The sequence below is a fragment of the Cupressus sempervirens genome, chromosome 6 (genome assembly GCF_028749045.1).
Source record: "Cupressus sempervirens isolate cs-2001-9-10 chromosome 6, ASM2874904v1, whole genome shotgun sequence".
Taxonomy (NCBI): domain Eukaryota; kingdom Viridiplantae; phylum Streptophyta; class Pinopsida; order Cupressales; family Cupressaceae; genus Cupressus; species Cupressus sempervirens.
This window is the reverse complement of record NC_143123.1, coordinates 210,051,511-210,077,908: the sequence shown is the minus strand read 5'-3', so window position 1 is coordinate 210,077,908 and position 26,398 is coordinate 210,051,511. Positions and strand designations below refer to the sequence as shown.

At 37.7% G+C, this 26,398-nt stretch overlaps 1 protein-coding gene across 1 annotated transcript in view; it reads right to left on the bottom strand.

Annotated features, from left to right (window-relative positions):
* Positions 1-26,398, bottom strand: part of LOC149551996 (DNA-directed RNA polymerase V subunit 1-like) — a 383,310-nt gene that overhangs the window by 292,340 nt on the left and 64,572 nt on the right. The window lies entirely within an intron of this gene.

The window sequence follows — 26,398 nt, the reverse complement described above, 5'->3', positions numbered from 1 at the left end:
TTCTCGAGAAAAAGCCTTCTGTAGCATGCCATACATAGCAAATTGGAGGAGGAATGTATACACAACACTCTTAAATCCATCTTGATTCCACAATAGTGTATTAATAATTATGAAAATATTATGTTGAAATATATTGTAATAGCCTATAGGTATATCTATCTATCAAACAGTAATAGACATATTGGAATATTAAAAAATTTCACTTATCCTCAATGTTTATGTTTTCGTTTTAATCATGTTCAGAAAGCAGCACAGATGGTAGATGGCTAATATTATCTAACCAATGATAAGCTAGCAACTGACAGGCAACCTGTTATACTACAATTCCTCAAGCATAAACTTTTTCATTCAGTAAGGTGAACCATGTGCATACCATAATATCTAAGTGAACACAAAAGCTAAGACAAGTCAACACTCATTTATTTCCTGAACCTCTCCCCACTCCAATTCACCCGATAATCCTGCTGCAGCCGCCATCTGTATCTGCAGATGATTGTGCATCTGTCTGAAGTTAGGCCTGTCTCTTGGGAAAGGCAATGGTCTTTACTACAGGATCTCAACCTGCCAATTTCAGAAAGTAGCATCTCATGAGACCAACCCAATCACCATAGGCAACCTAATCCAGTTTACACCACATTGGCTTGTAGGTTGTGTTTCAAAAGTCCAAGCAATTAGTTGCTTTAGAACATTTGTATTTTTTGATTCCTATTGGTAGAAAGGTGTTAAATTGTAACTTCACTAGAAATGAAGTATATATATTATTTAGTACATGAATTTGTAGTACATACATATGTGTGTGTGTGTGTATTATCATGGGAGGTATATAAGAATGATTAAGGATATAATTAATATCAGAGATAAGAATGATTATGTGTATGTATAATCTCATGTCGTGCATTTCCTTGAAAGATCGGGCTGCATTTATCTTGGCAGAACTAGCCGACAGAAGCATTTGTTAAGGGAACCATACTTTAATTAAGTCCACATAGGGACATGACCCTACGTGGCCCTTTGGCCACGTAGGGTCATGTCCCTATGGGGACTTGACTCCAGGTCCATATAAATATATAGAGGACGATGCTGCTTAGGAAATCATATTAATCACTAAGGAAACATCTAAGTATCTACAGCAGCAATCGTCTTCTTCAAAATTATATCAGAGTCATCATATATATAAGTATAATCTGAAGCATCATTCTGTCATATCAGAATTATTAATAAGCTAAGTTACCGATTCGGATGTGGATTCCGAAGCGGATACGGGATGCGGGGATTTTTTTTTTTTTTTTGGGTGCGGATGCGGGAGGAAACGTATATATATATATATATATATATATATATATATATATATATATATATATATATAATATTAACATATGCAACGAAATGCAAGAAATATACAAAAACAAATCATTGATAAAGCATAATATGACTATGAATCTATGATACTTAACAGTTAATTGAACCCTTAAACAAAATTCAAGATATTTCAAAATTCATATGATATTCATATATCAATATCAATATGTGATTGTCCAACATTAGCGTTTAGTCTTGACTCTTAAACAATAAGTTCAAATAGGTCATGTTCAAGATTCCAACAAAATAAAATTTAAAAACATGGTAAATGATTGAAGTTTGAAGATTCAATCAATCAGAGTCTGGCTCTGAATCATAGGGATTTGCAAGAAAATCCACATTCTCATTGTCATCTCCAACTGCTGAAAGATCATTTGAACCAAGCATGGTTCCACTTATGCTAGATGCACCACGTGCCACACTAACATCATCACCGTCTCCAACTGTAACAAGATCATGAAGTGTTGCATCCAAATCTGCACACTCAAGGGCTACATCCCAAAGCTTTGTTGCCCCTTCCTTGTAATGATCATTCTTACATGACAAAAGACGCAAGTTGGTGTGGACAAAGACCAAGTCCTCAGCTTTCTTGGAGCCTAACTAGTTGCGCTTCACCGAATGGATAAAGGAGTATGTACTCCAATTCCTTTTAGCAGCAGAAGAACTAGCAACCTATATAGTTGTCACAAAACATACAAATGAAAAGCAAATTAATTTTATAGAATGTATGAAACACTAAATTCTACAATGCAAGTGTAAACATGAAATTTTAAAACAAATTTACAAAACAAAATAAAAAACATACTTGTGATAGGACTTTGATTGCAAGAAGTTGAAGATGCTTGAAAGGTTGACCATACATGTACCACCATGTGATAGCTCCCATTCTATTTTGGTCCTTTAGTGCAAATGGAGAATGCTTTAACCCCGAAGCAAACAACCCAAATTCTTCCCTCACTTTTTCATGCATTTCTTCCAGTGGGAAGAGTCTTGAAAGGGCTTTGTGGCACCCCTCAGCAACCTCCTCATCCGCAAATAGTGCAACTCTATCCGGCATACCAGCTATCTCCCCACTATAGTACCTAGGAGATAAGGCATATGCAAGGAAGTGCAATGGGGTAGTCATCTTATTCCAGCGATGGTTGATAATTGCTTGCACTTGTTTGCATAAGGCTTTACATTGTGTGGGGTCACTCTCATGTGCTTGTATAGAATGTTTTACCTTCTCAACCAGGGTGTCCATGCCATCATACACATCCCCTAAGCAAGGTGTATCTATATCAGCAAAACGGAGCATAGTCATTATGGGCTCGGTGAAATCCAATACATATGCCACACAAGCCCACCAACTCTCATTCAAGATCAAATTCCTGATCCTTTGTGCTCTTTCTGAATTTGAGATCTTCCATACACCCCATTGATGACCGATTACCATTTGACTTAATGCATCTTTTACCTTGAGGAGTCGTCTCATAACGATTGTATGAGATGCAAAACGGGTCTCAGCAACCTAAGCAAGTTAACAATATGTCAATTAACAATATAATTATAAATTTTAATTTTTAACTAAATTACAAAACCATGAAACTTAGTAATTTAAAAAAATTAATTTACCTTCAGCAACTCCAATTTGGAGTATGTTCTAAAAATGGATTGTGACATGTGGTGGTTGGTCACAAACATCTGTATGTCCTCCCCCTCCATATATTTTCTTCACCCAATCTACTTCAGTGCCAATCCTCTGCATGATCAAGTTAAGGGAGTGAACAGTGCATGGAGTCCAAAAAATATGGTCATACCGACTCTCAACTAAAGCACCCGCACCCCTGCAATTTTTGGCATTGTCAGTGACCACCTGTGCCACATTCTCACTACCCACCATCTCAATGGCCTCAATGAGAATTCTAGAAATGAATTCCGAATCCTTCACTTGCCCTTCACAATCAATGGCCTTCAAAAACATTGCCCCTTTGGGGGAAATTGCAATCACATGTATCCTTCCAACCATCTGACACAATAGTTAGACCCGAAGTTTTCCAAGATTTTTTGATTGGTTGAAGGTCTCTCTCTATATATGCCCTCTCTTGTTGCAATAAAGTTGTACGCACCTTTTCATAGCCCGGGCTTGTGTAGTCAGCTGGTGATTCTTTGATTGCTGCCACCATTTCCTTCCAATATGGTGATCTCACCAAGTTGAAAGAAAGCCCATTCGCATAGAGGCAACGTACAATAGCTTCATCAGCGCGGTCTCTTGCCCCCATTTTAAATGCGGTGTCCAATGGGCCTCTTTTACGGGTTGAAATTTCCACTTCTTCCTCATCCTCTTCTGGCACAGGTACCTGCAAGAATGGGTGTTGGGAGGATGCCATTGGTTCAGTGGGTGTCTTTGGCTTGCTCTTTGAGGAAGGACCTTGATAGTAGCTTTTTTTTGATCTATTGATCAATGCATCAGCAGCTTCTTGTTCTCTTACAAATGAAAGTATTTCCGCACTAGTCATCCCAGTACCATTTTTGCCTTTGCACATTCCAAATCCTTTGCCAGCAGGGCCCATAAAATGAAGCTTAACTCGAGAATATGAGCTATTGAAAGGTTTTCCTTTGTTACTTTGACAATAATTGCACTTCCAATAGTATGAGCCACCTCCTGAAACCTGTGATATCCGTGTTGTATGTCTCCACAAAGGAGAACCTACATCAATTTTGAAATTATCAGTCCCTTCCCCTCCTTGGCCCCCCACTGAACTTTGACTAGCACTACCATCGGTATCCATTTTTGCCTAGTTTTTTGCAACCTATTTTATAAGAAAATAAATAAATTTTAATTAGTTCCTAACAACGATGAACATCAATGATCATGCATACAAGTGGAAAGAAGTGAGAAAAACTACTAAAATAGATACCCAAAGTTGCTTCTACATATCTTTCAAAAAAAAAAATTGAAAAAAAACTTTAAAAAAATCTTCAAGAACTTAAAAAAATCATCAAAAACTCAAAAAAATTCATCTAAATACTCAAGAAAAGGATTGATCACTTACCTTGAATGGTTTAAACTTCTTTGAGAAAGCTATCTCTCCCTCTTCGATCGATCCTCTTCGAAAATGCTGAACTTAGCTTCACAATGAGGGAGTGGCTGTAGGTGCAAACAAAACTCTAAAATGACTCTTGTGAATGCTTCTATGTTGTCTTCTAGGGTCGTTTTAGGGTTTTATTGTGAAAAAATGCTTTAAAAAATGCTTTTAGTCACATGTTTCATAGTTTTAAGTTAAAATATACTTTATTTTATTAGTTTTCGGCCTAACTCCCGCGGATGGGTCCGGATGCTCCCGGATTCCCTGCGGATGCTGCCCGGAAGCCACCCGTAGGCATCCGGAGGCTTCCCTCATCCGTCCGTATCGGATGTGGAAGCCAGGGAGCAGGGCCACGAATCGGTATCAGAGTTAATAAGTGATATCAGAACTCATATATATCTCTCTATCAAAAGATATAGTATCAGAGTCTTAACCAATAGAGCATCACAGTCAGCTTTATTCAGATTTAAATCTATTAAATTATCTTTAATCTGAAACAATGGTGAATCATGTAAGATTAGAAGACAGAATTGAAGGGGCCTCCAACACTGCATCATGGAAGATACGAGTAATGATCATACTTCGAGAAATGGAATTAGAAGGATACATAAAGGAAAATAAGTCTATACCTGAGTGTGATCCAAACAAGCAACCTGGAAAAGACATAATAATAAAGCTACGAAGATCGAGATAGATTCTGTCAAAGATCACGTACTCCCATCAATATCAAGCCTCCAAACAGCATATGAGATGTTCACCACTATTAAGAATACATTTGAAATTAATAATACCAGCAGACTGCAGACATTGAAGCAACAACTACTATACATCAAAATGAACAATGGAGAGTCTATTACATCATTTTTTTAAGAATTGCAGGATTAAAAGATCAACTTGCTATCACGGAAATCAAGTAGATAATATAGAACAATGTTTAATTGCTCTAAAAGGTTTACCTTTATCTTGGGAAACCTTTATCCATGGATTAACCTCTCAACTTGATCTACCAAATTCTGAGCAACTCAAAAATGAATGCACTCAAGAGGAATCAGTCCACATCAAGAGGGAAAAATTCAAGCTCTACAAACTAATGCAAACAATAAAGGAAAGAATGCTCAATTCAAACAAAAAAAGAGGAAAGGGAATTCAACAAAATAACAAGGAATTCAACAAAACAAACAAGAAAAGAGATTGGTCCAAAGTACAATGCTTCAAATGTGACAAATTTGGTCACACTCATAAAGTCTGTCCGGAACGAAAGAAAATTCAAGCAGTCCTAGCAAAAGTTAAGAATGAAAAGGATGAAAATATAGCATTCTATTTAGCCCTCTCAAGTGAACTCAACTCCAAAAATACATGGATAATAGACATTGGAGCATCTCGTCATATAACAGGCTTTAAAGACAAATTCGAAACTTTTGAAGGATACTCCTCTGAAGAAGTAACTATTGAGGATAATTCTACATATCTGGTAAAACTGATTGGATCATTTTCAATATAACCAATGTTACACCGGTGCAGCGGTGCAGCAGTGCGGGAGGCCGTCGGGACGAGTTTCGGGTACCGGAAAAAAAGGGTCTCAATTTGGGGATGATGGGAGGACGACGGGGGTGCAGAGGCGAGAGGGAGGGGGGAGGGGGTTGCATAGTATATATAATAATATATATGACTGAAAATGCTAATTATGAAATGATACTTCAATATATTATATAACATATCAAATATAGTTGAATATAGAAAATTGAAATGCGATTCACAAACCATAAGTTCAAACTTGAAACTTATAACCATTTCCAATGACCATTTAACAAAGTAACTTAGTTCAAAATGCAAATTTCAAAATTCATTGTTCAAATATGAATATCATATATCATAAAGATGCTCATGATGACAATGAGCCGAGTAGCATGAAAGAGTGAAATGAAATAATGTATCGTAGCCATATCAAAGTGAGTACAATCAACAAATGACAAAATGTCAATAATGAGAATGGAATCATCCCAAGTGCTCTCTAATCATCCCCTATACCGAAGTACTCATCACTAGAACTACTAGAGTCCTTGTGGGTAAGATCCTGATCCTCTAAAGGAACACCAACTAGCCTTACATTGGCTTCTGCTACATCGTCATCCTCACCAATTTGACCCAGATCCTCTTGCTCCACATCCCATCGTGCTGCAGGGCTCTCCTTGCACTCACGTGTCTTGCGATCTTTGAGCCACAAGAAACCATGTACAGCAACAAACTTCTCTACTCTCTTAGAGGTAAGTCTGTTCCTCTTAACAAAGTGAACAAAGCTATAGGTGGACCAGTTCCTCTCTGCTGCTGAGTAGCTAGACACCTAAGATAACAAAGTTGAAAGTTACAACTTACAAGTTACAAACAACCGTTCATACAATTTGTAACAAATGAAAAATGGTAAGTCAATGATCATTGAATCAATGAATCATAAATTAAAATCAGTAAAGTAGAACTCTTAAAGTTAAGATCATAAAGGGTTGGAATTAGTAATTAGTATTACAAACCTGAGAATGTAGTCGGATGGCTAGTGACGTGATCTTTGACTTCTATGACCCATGACATTTCCACCACAAAATGGGATTCTTTTGTGCCATATTTTTGAGATCACCTTTGCAACATCAGAGTATCTTATGAGTTACAACTTTACAACATAATATTAAAATAACTTAAATAAAGTTATAAGTAAAGTAACAATTAAAAGAACTTATAATTATAAAGAGTTTAGAGCACTGAATCAAGATTTAAGGATTACCTGAAAGACTTGCAAATTCGGACCACTCGATGAGAATCTCACTAGCAGTCTGAATATCATACATCCTGGCAATGCATCAAAAGAACCCATTCTTCACCTCATCATCCTGAAGTGGTGTGACTCTACCAAGCCTAGGTATGTACCACTTCGGGTTCAATGCATAGGTAGCCATGTGCAAAGGAGTGTTTAGCTTCTCCCACCTGTGGTGAATGATAGGCTCAATGTACTCCGTATAGAATGCTAGACTGGGGTCTCTCTCACGTACAACAACTCTCATCTACCCAAGCATGGAATCAATGTACTCATAAACCTCTCCAAGGCTAGGTGAATTTGCATCTCCAAATCTGATAACTAGAAACACTAGAGTAATGATGGAGACTATGTAATTTGCATCACTCCAAAACAAATCACTCTTCATTGTCTCCTTTACCCTCTTCCCCTACTCTATTCTGGACTCAGGCCATTGATTCCATTCTTGTGCCATAACCATAAGTTGCAATGGCTCTTGCAACTCAATCATTCTCTCCAAGAGAATATAATAGGATGCGTACCTAGTCTCAACTAGTTTCAAGAATTGCTTCTTTGCGAAGCTCCTAAAAAGTACATGTGATGTATGGTGATTACAAATAAATATCTACACCTCTCTCCCATCATTAACCACCTTTCTAATCCACTCTATTTTCCCCATGTCTTTGAGTGCATTGTTCATGGCATGCACACAACATGGAGTCCACCAAATATGCCTATAGGCTGCTGCAATAAGCCTCCCTACAACTTTGCACACGTATTGCATCTGTCACAACTTGGACCACATTTTGTGGCCCAACCTCCTCAATGGCTTCCCTAAGCACGTGAAACTGAAAATCAGCATCTTTATGATGCCCTGAACAATCAACTGTCCTCAAACAATATGGGCCCTCAGTGCATGTAACCATAATGTTGATGAGTGGACGATGACTAATGTCTGTGCACCCATCCATGATAATGCTGCAGCCTGAATCCATCCAACATGCTTTCATCTGCCCCATCAAGATCCCAACCTTGTCATAGGCTCTATCTAACATTGTGATCCTCAACTTGTGGTCACCTGGTGGCGCATATTATGGCTCTCCCTCGTTCACTGCCATGGACATCATCCTCACAAAATAGGGAGATCGAGCCACGTGTAGGGATGTCATTGGAAAAGAAGAAATCACCAACAACATCATCTGACCGGTCCCTCGCGTGCATGTTAGTTAAATGAGTAATGGATTTACTACCACTATGACTTGTAGTTGCTTTCCGTTTCCCCCTACTGTTATCCCCTACTGAATTGTGTGTAGGTGAGGAAAAGGACGGTGTAGGTGATATAGTCCCTACTCTCTGATGCAAGATATGAGTAGATGTATCTTGCTACCCCTACAACTATAGTATACTCTATACCTGTTGCCTAGCAGCCAAAGATCTAGGCACTAGAACATCAATATCATCAGGAATGCCCCATAGTTTATAAAATTCAATTCTATGTTTTACATTCTCAAGATCTGACAAGAATATGCATGGGTCCACACCATAACTAGTCCAAAAAAGGTGTGCATTAACTCTTGTAATGCTGTCAAACCATTATGCGCCATATATATTACGCTCTCATTAACATGTACCACCACCTAAAGGTTTAGGCGTGTAATTTTCATAGAAAACTGTTTTCGAGGGGACTTTGGATCATAAGAACCCCTAGCATTCTTTGTCAAAATCTCTGAAGGGCAATCAATAGAAGGCACCCCTAGTGCAAGATAAGGAGGCTCTTCCTCAGATTAACCATCTACATTAGCCCCATGATCACTTCCCTCAGGCTTAGGCTCATAATTAGATGCACTTGTCTCATTAATATCTATGCCTTCTCCACTTTGGCCGGATCTAGATGTCACTTATAAAATTGCATTTCACAAAATGAAAATAAAATTATAAAAATAATCATGATACATTTCAGCCCAAGTAAAAATAAATTATACAAACTAGTTTCAGCCTACTTAAAACTTTACTATTTAATTTTAGCATTTACTATTTAAAAATATTATATGTATAAAAAAGGAAGCTAAATAGTAAATAGTAAATACATTTTAGCATATTTTTATTTTAAGTACAATGAAAAAATTAATATTGATAATAAAAATCATAGAACTATCAACTATCTACTATTAACAAGATTCAAGAATGAAACATTCAAAATTTTAAAGTTGAAACTTGAAAGTAAAACTAAATGCTAAATTTATAAATTATAAATTGATTTATAAAACCAAAAAAAGTTGTAAAATAATAAAAAAATCTACCTTGAATTTGAGGAAAAACTTGCCAAATCAAATTTTCTTGCTCCTCTTGTTCCTCTTGCTCCTCTTGATCCTGCAATCCCTTGCAAAATCACCCACTAAGCTCTCACAAACTCCTCCAAACTCTTTTGCTCACTTAGTGCTTTGCTGCTCCAAAACAATGAAATGAAACAGTGAAATGAAAATGAGGTTTATTGGTCTTATTAAACCTTCAAATAGACCACATGGTACCCACACCCAATTAGGATTAGCATGCATAAAGAACAAATCAAAAAATAAATGCAAAAAGATTTTTATTTTTTTAACTTTTTCGGTCATTCAATTGGCCGCATGCTCCGAGCATCCTAGGAGCACCCCCACACCTAAGCACCCGCCACACACCCAAGTCCCACCTGGTTGCTCGACCAGTGCAGCTAAGGTGCGGTGGCGCTATTCCAGCCGATGGGGGTACTCGAGTGCATGATGCACCCGCGCCAAGTGCATATGTGCACCGGGTGCTTTGGGTTTTTGACCCAGGTGCGTATACCCCGATTACACTGAATATAACTAAAAACAAGAATCACTCTTCAACTAAAGAATGTATTGTTTGTACCTTGTATAAAAATAAACTTGGTCTCAATCTCTGGCCTTGTAGATCAAGGGTATCGAATCACATTCCAAGAGAATAAAGTACTATCCTGGCCCAAGAAGTCCAATATTAAGAATGTAATAACCATTGGTTTTAGAGACGGAAGTTCATACAAATTTTGTAACCTTCAAAATCTAGCCCTAAATCATGAAATCTCAAATACTAGTGAAATCTAGCATAGAAGACTTGGACGTCTTCATTTATGTGCCTTACCATCCACAGAAAAAATAGTAACCGAGTTACCAATTTTAAAACCTAATCATTCTAGAACTTGCAAAGGATGTGCATTAGGTAAAAACACAAAAGTGTCCTTTCCCAAAAGTGAACATAAATCCAAAGCTGTACTTGAACTTATTCACACTGACTTGTGTGGTCCAATGTCAGTGCCTTCTCTAAGCGGATGTCTGTACTATGTAATTTTTATAGAAGACTTCTCTAGGAAAACTTGGATTTACTTCCTTAAACTTCAAGAATCAAATGAAGCCCTATCCAAATTCAAAGAGTTTAAAGCTCTAGTTGAAAACCAAACTGGGAAGAAAATCAAAACTATAAGATCCGACAATGGGGGTGAATACATTTCAGATTACTTTAAAGAATTATGCATCTCTGTTGGGATTAAGAGGAAGTTTTCTGTACCATATAATCCTCAACAAAATGGAGTTGCAGAAAGGAAAAACAGATCTATTATAGAATCTTCCAAAGCCATGATTCATGATCAAAATCTCCACATCTCATTCTAGGCTGAAGCTTCTAACATCGCAATTTACATTGTAAAGTCCCCGATTTAGCAGGTTCTTGGAGTTTGGATTTGTCAGCTCATTAGCACAACCCCCGTGAGTTGACGTTTGGTTTTGGGGGTTTTTGATATGGATTTACTATTTTTGGACTTACTATTTTTAATAAGTCACTTTTGGCCAGTTTATATTTTGGTCAAGGCAGTTCTGACATTGTTGGTTACTCATCATTTTGCTTTTGGGTTATGGGCAAATTGATTTGGTGAAGTCATATTTATTGCAATTATATTGGGACTTAAAGATTGTTTAATGCATTGGTGATTAATTATGGTTCTTTATATTATAAAGTGGTTGGACTTATATTATAAAGCAATGTTTAAGTGAGAAGTGTCAAGGTGAAGCTAGGTTGCACAAAATCTTATAAATATGACTTCATTTCGAAGAGAAAAGCATCTTGAATATTTATTAATGTTTCATCTTGAGCATTTGGCTGAGGGTTTTGATATTTCTGAGAATTCTTTGTGAATTCGACTGCAAATTGTGGTAAAGCAAACAATTTGCCTATCTCTTGTTGTGTCAACTGTGTTCGGGAGATCATTCTTTATCACTAGAAGAAGCTGAAGGAAATTGGTGAGAAGTATTGTGAGTCTTATGCTACCCTACGAATTGCCTTGGGATCACAACTTATGCATTGCTTGCAAACAACTAAATAACTGGAGGTCAACAGATTTGATATTCAAACACCAGTTGGTCTGGTAATTCCATCAAATCTGCATTTGAAGGTGGGACAGCATGATTGTTGGACCTGCAATTTGTTTCTAAGCACTTTTGATCACGGCTTGGTAGTGAGGGCAAGATACAGCCCACATGAACATACTAGACCTGCATTTGAGTTGTGGATTGCGTTCGAGGGGCTTGGTGATTGAAGTTAACCCTCACGGTAAGGAGAGTCAGCCAGCAAAGACACGACATCCACATCCTACAATCACGTGGATAGCATCTGAACTTGGTTTGACCTCAAACATCAAACAATCTACCTTCCAGAAATTAATAGGGGCCGAATCGGTTTTGGCATTGAGCCTTGGAATTGGAGTTGGCTGGCACTGAAAGTTGGCACCACAATTAATACATTTTGGACGCCTCCCTCAACCGGTAGTTCCTATAGTGGCTTACAAAATCAAGTTCCATCATTGTTTGAACTCTAAAAATTCAGCTTATGAAATTGTCTTATTTTCTTTAACTCAATAATAAATAATTTTGAGTTGGTTGGTTAGTATGAATAATTGCTTTGTATTCACTGAAAGTTTCAATAAAACCAAAAGCATTCAAAAAATTGTTCTTTGGCACCAAAACATTCTATTAGAGCATACTTAGAGTTTTTAGATACATCCAAAATAGATGCCCTCATTCAATATTAGAAGACATAACTCCTGAAGAAGTATTCACAAGAAATAAGCTAGACTTAAGTCATCTAAGAATCTTTGGATGTCATGTATGCATTCATATTCCCAAGGAAAAGAGAACTAAACTAGAACCATGAGGAAACAAAGGCATATTTATATGATACAGTGAACCGTCAAAAGGCTACAAGATTTACGTCCCTGGACAAAGAACTATTGAAATCAGCAAAGATGTAGAATTTCAAGAAGACATTTCTTTTAATCTCTCAAAGAACATTGATGAATCATACATAGAACCAACTACTGAATTAGATGAGAATCCCACAGTGGAGTATCATAGGGAGAGTGATTCTAGAAGTCTTGCACCTCCAAGTTCAAATACAAAAAATATTGAAAACCCTATCAATTAAAAGAGGCCACTTTAGGCAAGAAAAATGATAGAAGAAAATGTAGGAGTTAAGAATTCGACTCCGATAATGCGCCAAGATCACCTGCAGTGCAAATAACTTGCTGAAGAGAAACCTAGGGAGCAAAGAGCTTGAAGCAAATACCACACAAGAATATTTCACAATAGGAAATTAGAATTGCTATGTGAAAAATGTAAATGGAATGAATTTACAATGAGACAGAGACCGCTTATAAAGGCCTCATGGAAGCTTGTAGAACAAGCTGGAAAGAGGTAGGAGATAAGGTTGACAACTCAGCACACATCCACAAAAGGTGGAAAAGATAAGTATGCTAAAGGGAACAAACTCCTGTGTTGTCAACAACTAACCTCAACTACATGGATTAACCTAAGTAAGCTTAAGCAATAGAATAAATAATTAATAATTAATTAATTATTTACTCTAACACCCTCCCTTAAGTGCAACTTAGAGGAATGCCTTAAGCTCACAAAACAAGGAAAAAATGCAAAAATGGGTCCCGGCAACGAGGCCATTTTAGGTACCCAAGTGCAATGCAACTAAATGCAACCTCTGTAAAATGGGGAAAGAGAGAAAACCCCATGGGAAAAACTCTCCCCTAAAAAGAGGTAAAAACAACATGCTGAAAAAAAACATTAAGTGAAGGAAGGAAGGCCTCAACCAATCCCCCCAAGGACAACTTCCGTAACCCCAAGCATTGACCGTAGCTGAAGAAAGCGAGGCGATGCAAAAGGTTTACTGAAGATGTCTGCAACTTGACCGGCGGTAGGAATGTACTCCAATGCAATAACACCATCCTGGATCAACTGACGGATGAAATGCATATGCAACTCAATGTGCTTGGTACGTTGATGTTCCACCGGGTTGCGTGAAATGTGGATGGCACTCTGATTATCGCACCACAAAATAGTAGGGCGATCAGGAGGAAATCCAAACTCAGTCATTAACTGACGAAGCCATAAAGCCTCCTGACTAGCAAGAACTGCGGCCCTATACTCAGCCTCTATAGATGAAAGTGCTCGAGCATGCTGCTTCTTGCACGACCATGTGATGGGACTAGAGCCAAGGCAAAACACAAAGCCAGAAGTAGACTTCCGATCATCAACACCGTCGGCCCAATCTGAGTCAGTATAGCCAACAATGTGTGGAGTCCCTGTAGTGTAATGAATACCATACATAAGTGTGCCCTGAATGTAGCGCAGAATACACCTGGCAACTTGCCAATGACTCTCATGAGGGTTCTGAGAAAACCAAGAGACTAGGCCAACCGCAAAAGAAAGATCAAGGCGGGCGTGTATCAGGTGCAATAGGCTGCCAACCAACTACCGATACAACATAGCATCCACTAAAGGTGAAGAGCAGGAGGTAGACAAAGTGACACCCGACTAAAATGGTGTAGTAGCAGCCTTACAATCAAGCATGTGAAAGCGACGAAGCATGTCAAGCATACTTCTGCTGATACACAAAAATGCCAGTAGGAGACTGATGAATCTGAAGACCCAGAAAGTAGTGCAGCAAACAAAGATCAGTCATCTCGAACTGGTCCATCAGTGCACGCTTAACATCCTGGAGCATGGATGACGAACTACCTGTAAGGATAAGATCATCAACATACAAAACAAGAATCAAAATCTCATCACCAAGACGCTGAATGTACACTGTGGGATCAGAATGGTAGCGGGTGAAGCCTGTAGATAGCAGAAATGAGTCCATCTTCTCATACCAAGCCCTAGGGGCTTGTTTGAGACCATACAATGAACGTCGAAGCCTACACACCAAGGTGGGATCCTGCACAAAACTTGGAGGCTGCTTCATATAAATCTCCGCAGTGATATCACCATGCAGGAAGGCACTTTTCACATCCATCTAATAAACTAACCATCCCTGTGAAGCTGCAAGGGATAAGACAAGGCGAATAGAATTCATCTTGGCGACAGGGGCAAATGTCTCAGAATAATCAACACCCTCGACTTGCGAAAAACCCTTCGCAACAAGACGAGCCTTATACTTATCAATAGAGCCATCAGCAGCATACTTAGTGCGATAAATCCACTTACAACGCACTAGTTTTCTCCCTTTAGGAAGAGAACAAAGATCCCATGTGTGGTTCTTCATCAAAGAAGAATATTCCTCCTCCATTGCACTGTCTCATTTTGAATGTCCTGTCGCCTCCGCAAATGTCTGAGGATCAGTACTAACAGCATGATTGAGTAGACTAGAACCTACAGTGTGAGAACGGGTGTGACGGGATGTGGATGGGTCACCAGCTAGAGATCCTGCAGCCTCAACAGTAGCTCGAGCCCATTTAGGCATCTGGGGAGGATCTTGTGGTGGAGGTATATCGGGATCACCATGATCATCATCCTCATCATCCGTAAAACAAAGTGGAGATGAAGAGAGAGTAGTGGGAGGTGGAGGAGGCGCTCCAGATGAGGAATGAACTACAGGAGGGCTCTCATCAAACTGGACATCTTGTCGAAATAGGACCTCTCTAGAATCAGGATCAAACAACCTATAAGCCTTTACATTCTCGCAATAGCCAAAAAAAATAAATGGTCAGCTCTTCGGTTCCATTGCTTTCCTCTGAGCGTCAAGTACAAATGCATATGCTGTACTCCCAAAAACTCTGAATAATGACACATCAGGCTTGATATGGGACCAAGCCTCCTCAGGAGTCATACGTCGAAGTGCCTTGTGAGGCATCCGATTCTGAATGTAGTTGGCACAATTGACTGCCTCTGCCTAAAAACATGAATCCATAGACCTAGACTGAATCATACAATTTGCCATCTCCCGAAGGGTTCTGTTCTTTCTCTCGGCCACACCATTCTACTGAGGAGTGTACGGCACTGAAAGCTGATGCTGAAGACCATGCTCATAACAGAAATCTCTGAAAGCCTAGTTCACATGCTCCCCCCCATTGTCTGTGTGTATCCGCCGAATAGAAAGTCCAGACTGCTTATCTACAAATGCCTTAAAAACTCGAAATGAGTGGAAGGCATCAGACTTGTACTTAAGAAAGTACACCCATGTGCGTCTGGAGAAGTCATCAATGAATGTAAGCACATATCTAGCACCTGAAAATGGAGTAGGAAATGACATGAGGTCACTATGAATCAACTCCAAAGGTGCTAAAGCACGAGTGGCTCGTCCATTTGGAAAAGAATCCCTATGTTGCTTGCCAAGTGCACATCCTTGACAAACACCATCTGGACAGGAAATCTAGGGAAGCCCAAGAACAAGTGCCTGTGTGCTCATCTGCTGAAGATATTTGTAATCGACATGCCCAAAACGTTCATGCCAAAGTCTGCTTATTGAATCTGCATGTACAACTAAGCATGAACTTGTATCATCAGAAGACTCAAATCCATCAAATCTGTAGAGGCGTGATGCAGAGTCAACACTCCCAATGGCCACAATCATCTCCGAGTCATGCAAGTCCCGAATAACCACATCATGTGGTGAGAACTCGACTGTCTTCCCAGAGCCAAAGTGGCAAATCTAATCGAAATATCAAGAACACAAAGTACATCCTGAAGAGAGCCCCCGGCCAAAGTAACAGTGCTAGAACCCAGAACTGAAAGTTGTGAAGAGTTCCCAATTGCAATCTGTGTGGTGGCGCAAGGAGCAAGTGAAGTAAGCAACTTAGGAGTGTTTTTTAAATGGTGAGAAGCCCCGGAATCAAGAATCCATAAAGGCACTGAAGTCGTAGCTCATGCAGAAAGAGCATGACCTTTCCCTGCAGGTGGAGATGAAGACTAAGGAGCTGAAATGTGATGCTCCTTCATGGCTTCCTTTAAAGCCTCCAATCGTTTCCAACACCTGGAAACTGAATGTCCATCTTTCCCACAAAAGCTGCAGTTCTCACTCGATTTCTTCTTGGTCTTGGAGGTAGACTCACCCGACTTTGAAGAATCTTTACCCTTGGAAGGGTTTGCTGGAGGATTAGCTGGAGGATCAGATTTTGATGTGTCTTTCTTCGATTTGCCTTTCTTCTTTGATTTCCCCTTAGAATTTTGAGCAACCAATGCTTGGCTAGAAGAGCCAGAGCCATCCACCTGCTGAATCTTTGCTTGTTCCCTAGTCAACCTATCACAAAATGTCTCAAATGTAGGCATCCTATGTCTATCTCCAAGGGCATCCATGGTGGAGTAAAAAGTAGAAGAAAAGACCTGATACTGCCCCTTCATCTTTGAGAGTATCAAAAATATGCACTCATTATCCGTTTTGTTCTTCCCACATCCCTGTAAAACTGCACATAGGGATTTGAACTTCATCAGAAAGTCCTCGATGGTGGGAAAGTTGCTTGGTGACAAAGAAGTATATTTTGCATCCAACTGAAGTGCTCGGAACTCATTCACCTGTCCAAACAGAGTTTGAAATTTCTGCCAATAAGCCCGTGGAGTAGTCAAACCATCTAGGTGAAACAACAGACTGTCTGAAATGTTGAGTGCAATCAGCCCCATGGCTTCATCCATCTTGTTCCTATGCTGTAGAACCTCAAAAGGTCGCATAAGAGCAGGCTGATTCTCATCAAAACAAGACCATAGACCTCTTGACATGAGAAGCCTAGTCATTTCTTCCTTCCAAGTGTGGTAGTTGTGTGGTTTGAGATGGGTCATAGATGAATCTGCCATTGAGGGAAAGAAGAAGACAGAAGTAGAAGGGTCTTAACTGAAGTAAATTACAGAAAAGGAAGACACCCCCCCCCCCAACAAACGTACAAGTATATCCCTCAAATACCACAAAAACAACTATAGAAAGCAAAAAACTGGAAAAAAACTTGGATTCGTTGATGCAGAATAGGAGGAAACACAAGCCTCTACTTTGACATCAAAAATGGAAGCTCAAACGAACTTGGAATCTTACGAAACCAGCACCAATGTCTCCGTCTCTGAGTCAGCTTCCTGACGCTTCTTTCGGATCGGAAAAAGACCTCCGTATGCTCAAGTTATAGCCAAAAAACCGACTGCTGCTCCAAAAATGCACCTTGCTAGAAAATTACAGACACTAGCTTAAATTTGATGCTTATATGGCCGTCACGGGACCGTCGCCAAAAAATGAGGTCAATTGCCAGAATGATGACATCATCAGTCGTAAAGGTGATGTTAGCAACCGAGAAAGTGACGTCAGCGGGGTTGCCGGCTAGGATGACATTAGCTTGCGAAAAAGTGACGTCAACGTCATACAATTCCCGAAAAATGACGTCGGCTGTCTAAAAATGACATAACTTGCCGAAAAGGTGACATCACTCGCCGGAGTGGCCATAGGGCGACATAGCAAGGGAAACCGCCAGTGGCGGTGTCGCCCAGGAGGGAAACCGATGGCACCGCTATCGTCAGTGGCGCTGTGTCGGGAGCAGTGGCAAAGCTCGGCTGCGATGGCGTCGGGCTAGCGGAGAGGGCTCCAGGTGGCCGCTGCCGGCGAAGCGAGGCTGAGGGTGGCACACTGGTGGCGCACAAGCGGCCCCGCGGTGGCACGCGAGCATTGCTGTGGCGGCACGCTTTTTTATTTTATTTTTATTTTTTTCGCTCCGAAATTCCGTACGGCTACCTAAGAGGCCAAAAAAAATGCCTGAAGCCAAAAACGAAAAGTCTTATATGAATCTTAGTTGTAAACGGCGTTCCGGATCCAATGGCAGTGTCCATTTGGGCTGAAAATGCTCCAGAAATTCGCTCTACCCCCGATTTGGAAAAAAATTGCACAAACAAACTAGGGTTTGTGACTCCAAATTACGGCTTCAAAAATCCTTCGAACAAAAAGCAACAGGGAGGCTCTGATACCATGTAGGAGTTGAGAATCTGACTCCAATAATGCGCCAAGATCACCTACAGTGCAAATAGCTTGCTGAAGAGAAACCTAGGGAGCAAAGAGTTTGAAGCAAATACCGCACAAGAATATTTCAAAATAGGGAATTAGAATTGCTATGTGAAAAATGTAAATGGAATGAATTTATAATGAGAGAGAGACTACTTATAAAGGCCTCATGGAAGCTTGTAGAACAAGCTGAAAAGAGGTAGGAGATAAGGTTGACAACTCAGCACACATCCACAAAAGGTGGAAAAGATAAGTATGCTAAAGGGAACAAACTCCCGTGTTGTCAACAACTAACCTCAACTACATGCATTAACCTAAGTAAGCTTAAGCAATAGAATAAATAATTAACAATTAATTAATTATTTACTCTAACAGAAAATCTAGTACAACCTAATGAAGTATTAAGAGAAGACAAGAGAATGAGGAACTATTCATGTTATGTTGCACAAATATCCAAATTCATCAAAACAGAACCTACAAGTGTTGAAGAAGCATTATCATATCAACCTTCGGAGGATGCGATGATTGAAGAATATCAATCCATACCAAAAAATGATGTATGGGATGTTGGACCCAGACCCAAAGATAAATCAGATGTCTCCTTTAAATGGTTATTCAAGATCAAGCATGCACCAGATAGTAGTATTGAAAAATACAATGCCAGATTTGTAGCTCGCAGATTTTCACAGAAGGAAGGAATAGATTATGAAAAAACCTTTGCTCTAGTTGCTCATTACACTTTCGTCAGAACCATTATAGTCATTGCAACATCCAAAAGATGGAAGATACATCAAATGGATGTTAAAACATTATTTCTAAACGGTGTAATCAAAGAAGTACACATCAAACAACTAGAAGGATTTGTCACCCGTGTCAAAAATTCCTATGTATGTAAATTGAAGAAAGCACTATATGGTCTCAAACAATCCCCCAGGGCATGGTGCGAAAGCATAGACAACTATCTTTCAAAATTACGATACTCTAAAAATGAAGCTTATCCCAATATATATTACAAAATAATTAATGGTGATATGATTATTCTCGTATTGTATATTCATGACTTACTAATAACAAGTGAATAACATCATATAGAAAAATGCAAACAAGATTTGGTAGCAAAATTCGACATGAAAGATCTAGGACTTCTTCACTACTTCCTAGGTCTAGAAGTATGGCAAAAGCGTGACTACATATTTCTAAATCAAGGAAAATACACTATTGACATTCTGACTAAGTTTGGGATGATGGACTACAAACCCTTAACTACTCCTATGGAAGCAAATCTACACAAACTGAAGAATGATGGATTTGAGTCAGAAACCACTGATTGTAATGTTCCGTCGTTAGCTTCCCTCCCGTAGTTGGACTGTCAATGTATGAATCTGGTGATTGCTCCCTTCCCGATGGTTCCAACCACCTATTTAAGTGACCATATGGTGCACAAGTGTAGATGTCTGTACAGTGTTAGCTTCATACAGTGTTTTAGGTAGGATCCGATGAGGAAAAACTAGTCATACAGTACACTGGTTGCACGGTGTATGAGATGAGGACAAACTGGTCGTATGGTGTATGGAAGGACAATTGGGCCGTACGATATGTGGGTGATGACAAACTGGACATACGGTAGCAAGTTGGAGACTATGAGAATCTAGTAATTTATGGTGATGTTGGAGTGGAAGCAATATGCTAGAGATAGTCGAATATACACTTGCCAATACACAAATAATATTTATGTATGTAGTCTGAACACTAATATATTCCACAAATTGTATAACTTGCAAACAATAATGATGCTCTAATTGGCCAGATCCCATTGCCCAATTGATTTCATTGCCCTAGAACTAACAAAAAAAATGCAGCTTTAGACTTTTCTTGCACCCAAAAACCCATTAGGAACTCCACTCCCATAACCCCACTAGCTATTGGAATCTCATAACCCCATTAGTTATTGGAATCTATTGACATAAAAAAAAATGGATTACAGTCAGGGGGTCTAAGAATGGAGACCAGAATTAAGAACTTAGACAACTAAAATAATCACAATTAAAGGTCAATTGATAAAGATAAATATTTAGAATTTATATATCAATTGGCATTTAATATTTATCGTTATCACTACCTTTTCGGTATTTAGTATTGATAAATGATGAAGTATCATATTATCAAATGTATTTAGGTTTAACAATTCTGTATATTTCTTTTAAAAACTTGTGTACATACACACCCTCACACAAATATCCAAACGTACCAAATCCAAGGGTAAAACAATTGCACGTACCAATGTACTCGGTTCTCGTACTTGTACCCGTTCCTATAACCACACTAAATGTATATGTTTTCATCATCACCCAAAGAATCCATTTGTCACAGCAGCTAATTTTAGCAACTGTTTTATCACAAGTCATTTTTGGATAAGGTTCCGAGTGTCAATTTCAAGGTCTCTTTTATTTAGTTTCTATTAGCCGGTAGTTTATTTTATTTCAAAAACATTCCACGGAATTCAAGCTCTCATGCCTCAAAAAAAAAATCTAAATTAAATCTTAATCGATAAATCACTTTTCCCCGTCGGCAAACATTGTGCGGTTGAAATATTTATTGCCCGCTAAAGGTCTTATAGTAGTTGATGGCGGCAAGTGTTAGCCATTACCTACTTGAGTTGGGATAGGATTTGCACATGCAACCAAATTGGCAGTGAGCCCATATGTCAGACTAAAATATTTATTTTATTCCAAGTTCAACGTATAGCGTTTTTGGGTCGAAAAAAATCAAAAAGATTTTCCTCTTATTTCATTCTCTTTCAGAAGTTGTGTTTATATTTATAAATTCCACATGACGTAGACAAAGGGATTAAGAGGAGGAAAATCTTTTAACTATTCTTACTAGATGGTATTGATTGCTGACACCATGGGACTCTCAATTTCAAAATATATTTATTTTTTTATCATTAAATGTTATAATGTAATTAGTTTAAAGTAATAAATACTATTGTTTGTTTGCTTGTTAAATTAAATATCATGCAATAGTTCAAAAACATATAAAAAACACTTATTAAATCTCTAACTTTTATTAGGTAATAAATTTTATATCTTTTAAGCAATTCTCTTTAAACTTTATGTTTTATTTCTCTTCTTTATGAAGTTACCAATCTCAAAGTGAATAAAGTTCTATGCAAACAAATGTACATATTTCATATTAAAAATTAATTTTTCATTATTTTAATCATAATAAAATTTAATATTTTAATTCAATCTAATTAAATATTTTTAAATTCAATTATTAGAAGTTACAACATATCTTTAATTATTAATAAGTTCATTCATTTAAAATATAAGACAAATATAATAAAGAATCAGTTCAAATTATAATAAACATTTTTTTTAAATGTAATATTTAAATATTATATGTATAGTATATAATTATTAAAATAATTAACTCATGTGAATTCAATTAAGAATGATATTTTTAAACAAAATGATGTGTGACATATATATGTGACAATAGGCATAGCTTTGTATTATGTACTAGAAAGTACAAAGCTATCTAATTTTAAAAATTATAATATAAGACTAGGTAAAAATGAATGTTGAAATTTAAGATTTAAAAAAAAAAGCCGATCTTCAATTATTTATTTTGTTATTTTGATTTCAATTAGAACCTTCATAATAAGCATGAAAATAATTATGAGAAAGGCTTGAGTTATTCTCGAAGTTGTTGATTCAGGTTTAGGGACAAATTCAGGTTCAAGATTCGTGAGTTCGAGCAAAAAAAATGTTTCCCATTTGGGTTTGTGAGTATATTTGTGTGTGTATGCGCATGCAAAAAGAAAGAGATACATGCGTAGTTGTAAAACTAACTCACTAAGTCATTTCATAGTATGAATATATCAATGTTACTTGATCATTGATCAATGTCAAATGTCAACGATAAACATTAAATACTCGTTCATTAATTTATGTTGATATTGTAAAGAAAATCATACATTGAATTACTAAAATGCAAAATGAAATTTCAAAACATAGACTAGTTCATTAGATTGACAGATAATAAATTTTAAAATATAATGATAAATTACAAATGTTTAATAGTTTATCAATTATCATAGACTCATAGTATCAAAGATGCAAATGCCCTTCAACGGTCAAATGGCTCATCAAAAAATGAGGGATCAATGGCTTCATCCCTGACTATATCAACATCCTCATCATTGGAACCCAAACCAATTCCACTAGCCCTAGATGCAGTCACATCCTCATCCTCCTCCTCCTCAACATCTAGCAAGGCAATTCTAGATAGATCCAGGACGGTCATATCCAAGTCAGCAATCTTAGGTAATACATCACACAACTTCTGTGGCCCCTTCTTATATCTTAGATCCTTGTGTGACAGGAGGCGCTAATTGTTGTGAATAAATACCAAGTCCTCTTCTTTCTTCGAACCCAATCGGTTACGCTTCACCAAGTGGATAAAGGAGTATGTACTCCAATTCCATGCAGCAGCAAAAAAGCTCTCAACCAAGAGAGACAACCAACACAATTTTAAAAAACTAGAAATTGTAATTTACAATACAATAGGAATTTAAGAGTGCTAATTTTACAAGCTAAGTGGCCAAAAGAAAAGGAAAAAAAACTTAAATACTTACTTGTGACAATATCTTAATGGCAAGAGGTTGGAGGTACATGTAATCTTGTCCATGTAAGTACCACCATCCAATGGCATCCATTCTACTTTGATCATTGATTGCATCAGGTTTGCATTTTTGCCTGAGACAAAATCTGCAAACTCTCTCCTAACATTTGATGCCACATCAGGATCGCTAAAGAGCTTGCTAAATGCCCTCTTACACCAACTAGCAACCTCTGGATCTTTCTATGGTGCCACTCTACTAGGAATAGAAAGTATCTCACCGCTGTGATACTTGGGAGAGAGTGCATATGCCAGGAGTTGTAAAGGTGTAGTCATCTTGTTTCAGTGATGTAGAACTATTTTCTTCACCTGATTGTGAAAGATTTCCTCTGGATCCCGCTCTCTCCTCTAAATGACCTAGGATGTCAAATGATGTTCATGTATGTTATCTTGATGTAGTGTTAATAACTTAATTAAAATTAAAAATCAAAATCTCTCAATAAACAAGGATAAAGTATTGTATAAAAATTTGAACTTACTGATTTCACTCTTTCTAGCATGGAGTCCATGGCATCATATATGTCCCCCACACAGGGCTCATCAGTGTTGGCAAATCGAAGCATAGACATGATGGACTTAGCGAATTCTAATACATGTTCCACCCTATTCCAGAAATTGTAACTCAAGATCATATCCTTTACATTTTTAGCCCTTTCTGTATCGGCTTGCTTCCATCTACCCCATTGGTTGCTAATAACAATTTGCGACAATGCTTCTTTCACCCTCACAAGTCGTCTAAGGACGATTGTGTGTGAAGCAAACCTTGTTTCAGCAACCTATTACCATGCTAATTCAAATTGTAAGTTTATAAAATAACACATTTCAAATATCAAATATGTAAACAACGCAAAATACTAAATAATTAAAAACATTTTATTCAATTATGTAAAGTATGACACAAAATGATAAATGAAACTAAATAAAATTTAAAATTTACCTTCAATAATTCCAAGCGGGAGAAAGTTCTAAAAATTCCTTGTGACATATGGTGGTCTGTCACAAACATTTGCATCTCCTCACCCTCATACACTCTTTTCACTGATTCAATTTGGGTGCCAATTGCTTTCACCACCAAGTTCAAGGAGTGGACGGTGCATGGTGTCCAAAAGATATGATCATATCGTGCTTTACCAAAGCACCTGCAACCCTACAAACTTTAGCACTATCCATTATTTCTTGGACAACATTGTCAACTCCCACAAACTCTATGAATTCAATGAGAAGTTAGGCAATAAAATTTGCTTCCTTTACCTGTGCTTCACAAACAACCACGGTCAAAAACATTGTCCCCTTGGGGGAGACAGCAATCACATTTATTAATGGACGGTTTTTGTGATCTTTCCATCCATTGGAGACAATGTTCAACCCCCTCTGGATCCAAGAATCTCTTATTGATTTGAGGAGGTTTTCTACATTCTTTCTCTTATTATGCAATATGGCGGTTCTCAACTTTTCATATCCACGAGCTCAATAACCACGAGGTGCTTCATTTATTGCTTGCACCATCTCTCTCTCCAATAAGGTGATCTCACTAGATTGAATGGAACACTATAGGTAATGAGGCAAAGCCCAACCTTTATGTCAGCAATTTCTCTCAATTCATTTTGAAATGCCTTATCTAATGGCCCTCTCTTGCGGGATGGGTGTGTTTCTATTTCATCTTCATCCGTAGATGGGGTAGGTAGGAAGGGATGTTGTCTAGTGGTTGTTTGAGAGGGTGACATTGGTGGTTTTTTCTTTGATCCATCTTTTTTCCACTTTCTTACTAACCTATCAGCCTCTTGTTATTCTTTTAACATGCTTGCTATTCGAGAAGCCGACAACCCCTTTTTACCTCCATCTAGGGGCCCCTCACACATGCTAATCCCTTGACCTAGTGGGCCTATGAATTGATGTTTAACTCCATAATATGAGCTTCTATATTGGGTTTGGCAAAAATTACATTTCCATATATACCCTCCCCCTCCAACACATTGCTCAATTCTTGTTGTATACTTCCACAAAGGAGAACTTCTATCAATTTTAAATCTTTGGGATCCCTCCCAACCCATTGAACTCTTACTATTCGTTCTATGATTCTTGCAATCCATAACGAAAGTAAAATAAAAAATATTTTAGTACTTATACAAAACTTGATAAAAATTTAGAACAATAAAAAAAACTAAAAAAAAACTATGAAAGAAGCAAAGGGAAGGATCGAATGTATACCTGGAACACTCAGCACCGATTATTGGAAAGATTTGAGACTCCACAAATAACCTCTACAACCTTCTCTTCAAACTTGCAAAATGGCCACACCAAAATGAGAGAGCAAAATGAGAAAGCAAATGAGAGATTAGATGAATGAACAGTATCTTATTTGCCTTCCTTTAGGGTTAGAAACAAAAAATATATTTTAATGTTACTTGGACCACTTTTATGGCCCCAAGTGACGCAGGTCCACCCGGATTCACCTGGGTTCGTGATGGCTTCAGGTAGGGTCCCTAATTGGGACTGTGAGTTTGCCCGAGTCTGCCGCCCATAGTCCAAATTAGTGACCTTGCCCAAACTCGTAGCGACCCAGGGCTCGAATCCGAACCTAAACAAACCTGATCCAAACCCAAGCTCCAAGGTCCGAACCCAATAACATAGGTTACTTTTATTGTGTTTTGAATATTGATTTTAACTAGAACAACATTGTGTTGTGTTTATTTTTTCTAGCCTAAATTCAATAAATCAAAGAGTTAATTTATTGGAATAAACAAAATTAAATTAAGTTTTTTAAAATTTAAATCACTTCATTATTATAAAAAAAAATAAAATATAAAAATAATTAAGCCATGTTTAAAGGATTCTTTTTACAAGACTTGAAACTAATAGAGACTCTTTCTTATTATTAATTTTATTTTTTTTAAAGTTTTCAATATTCCCTTATAATTTTGTATCTATTTTGATAGAATATTTTGATTTTTTTCTTCAAATGTGTTAATGTTAGTATAGCTTCACTTGGATAAAATCATAAAACATATGTGATAAGTTATTGTGTATGTATATATAAATGAGATGATAAAAAATAACTCATTATTTATATATAAATTTAAATTTAAATGTGGAAATTTAATAAAATCACTTATGTAATTCTAAGTAATTAATATAATAATAATAATAATGTCACGTCCCCTCTCTAGTCTGACAAATAGAGTCATGAGAGTTGGCCTATTATTGG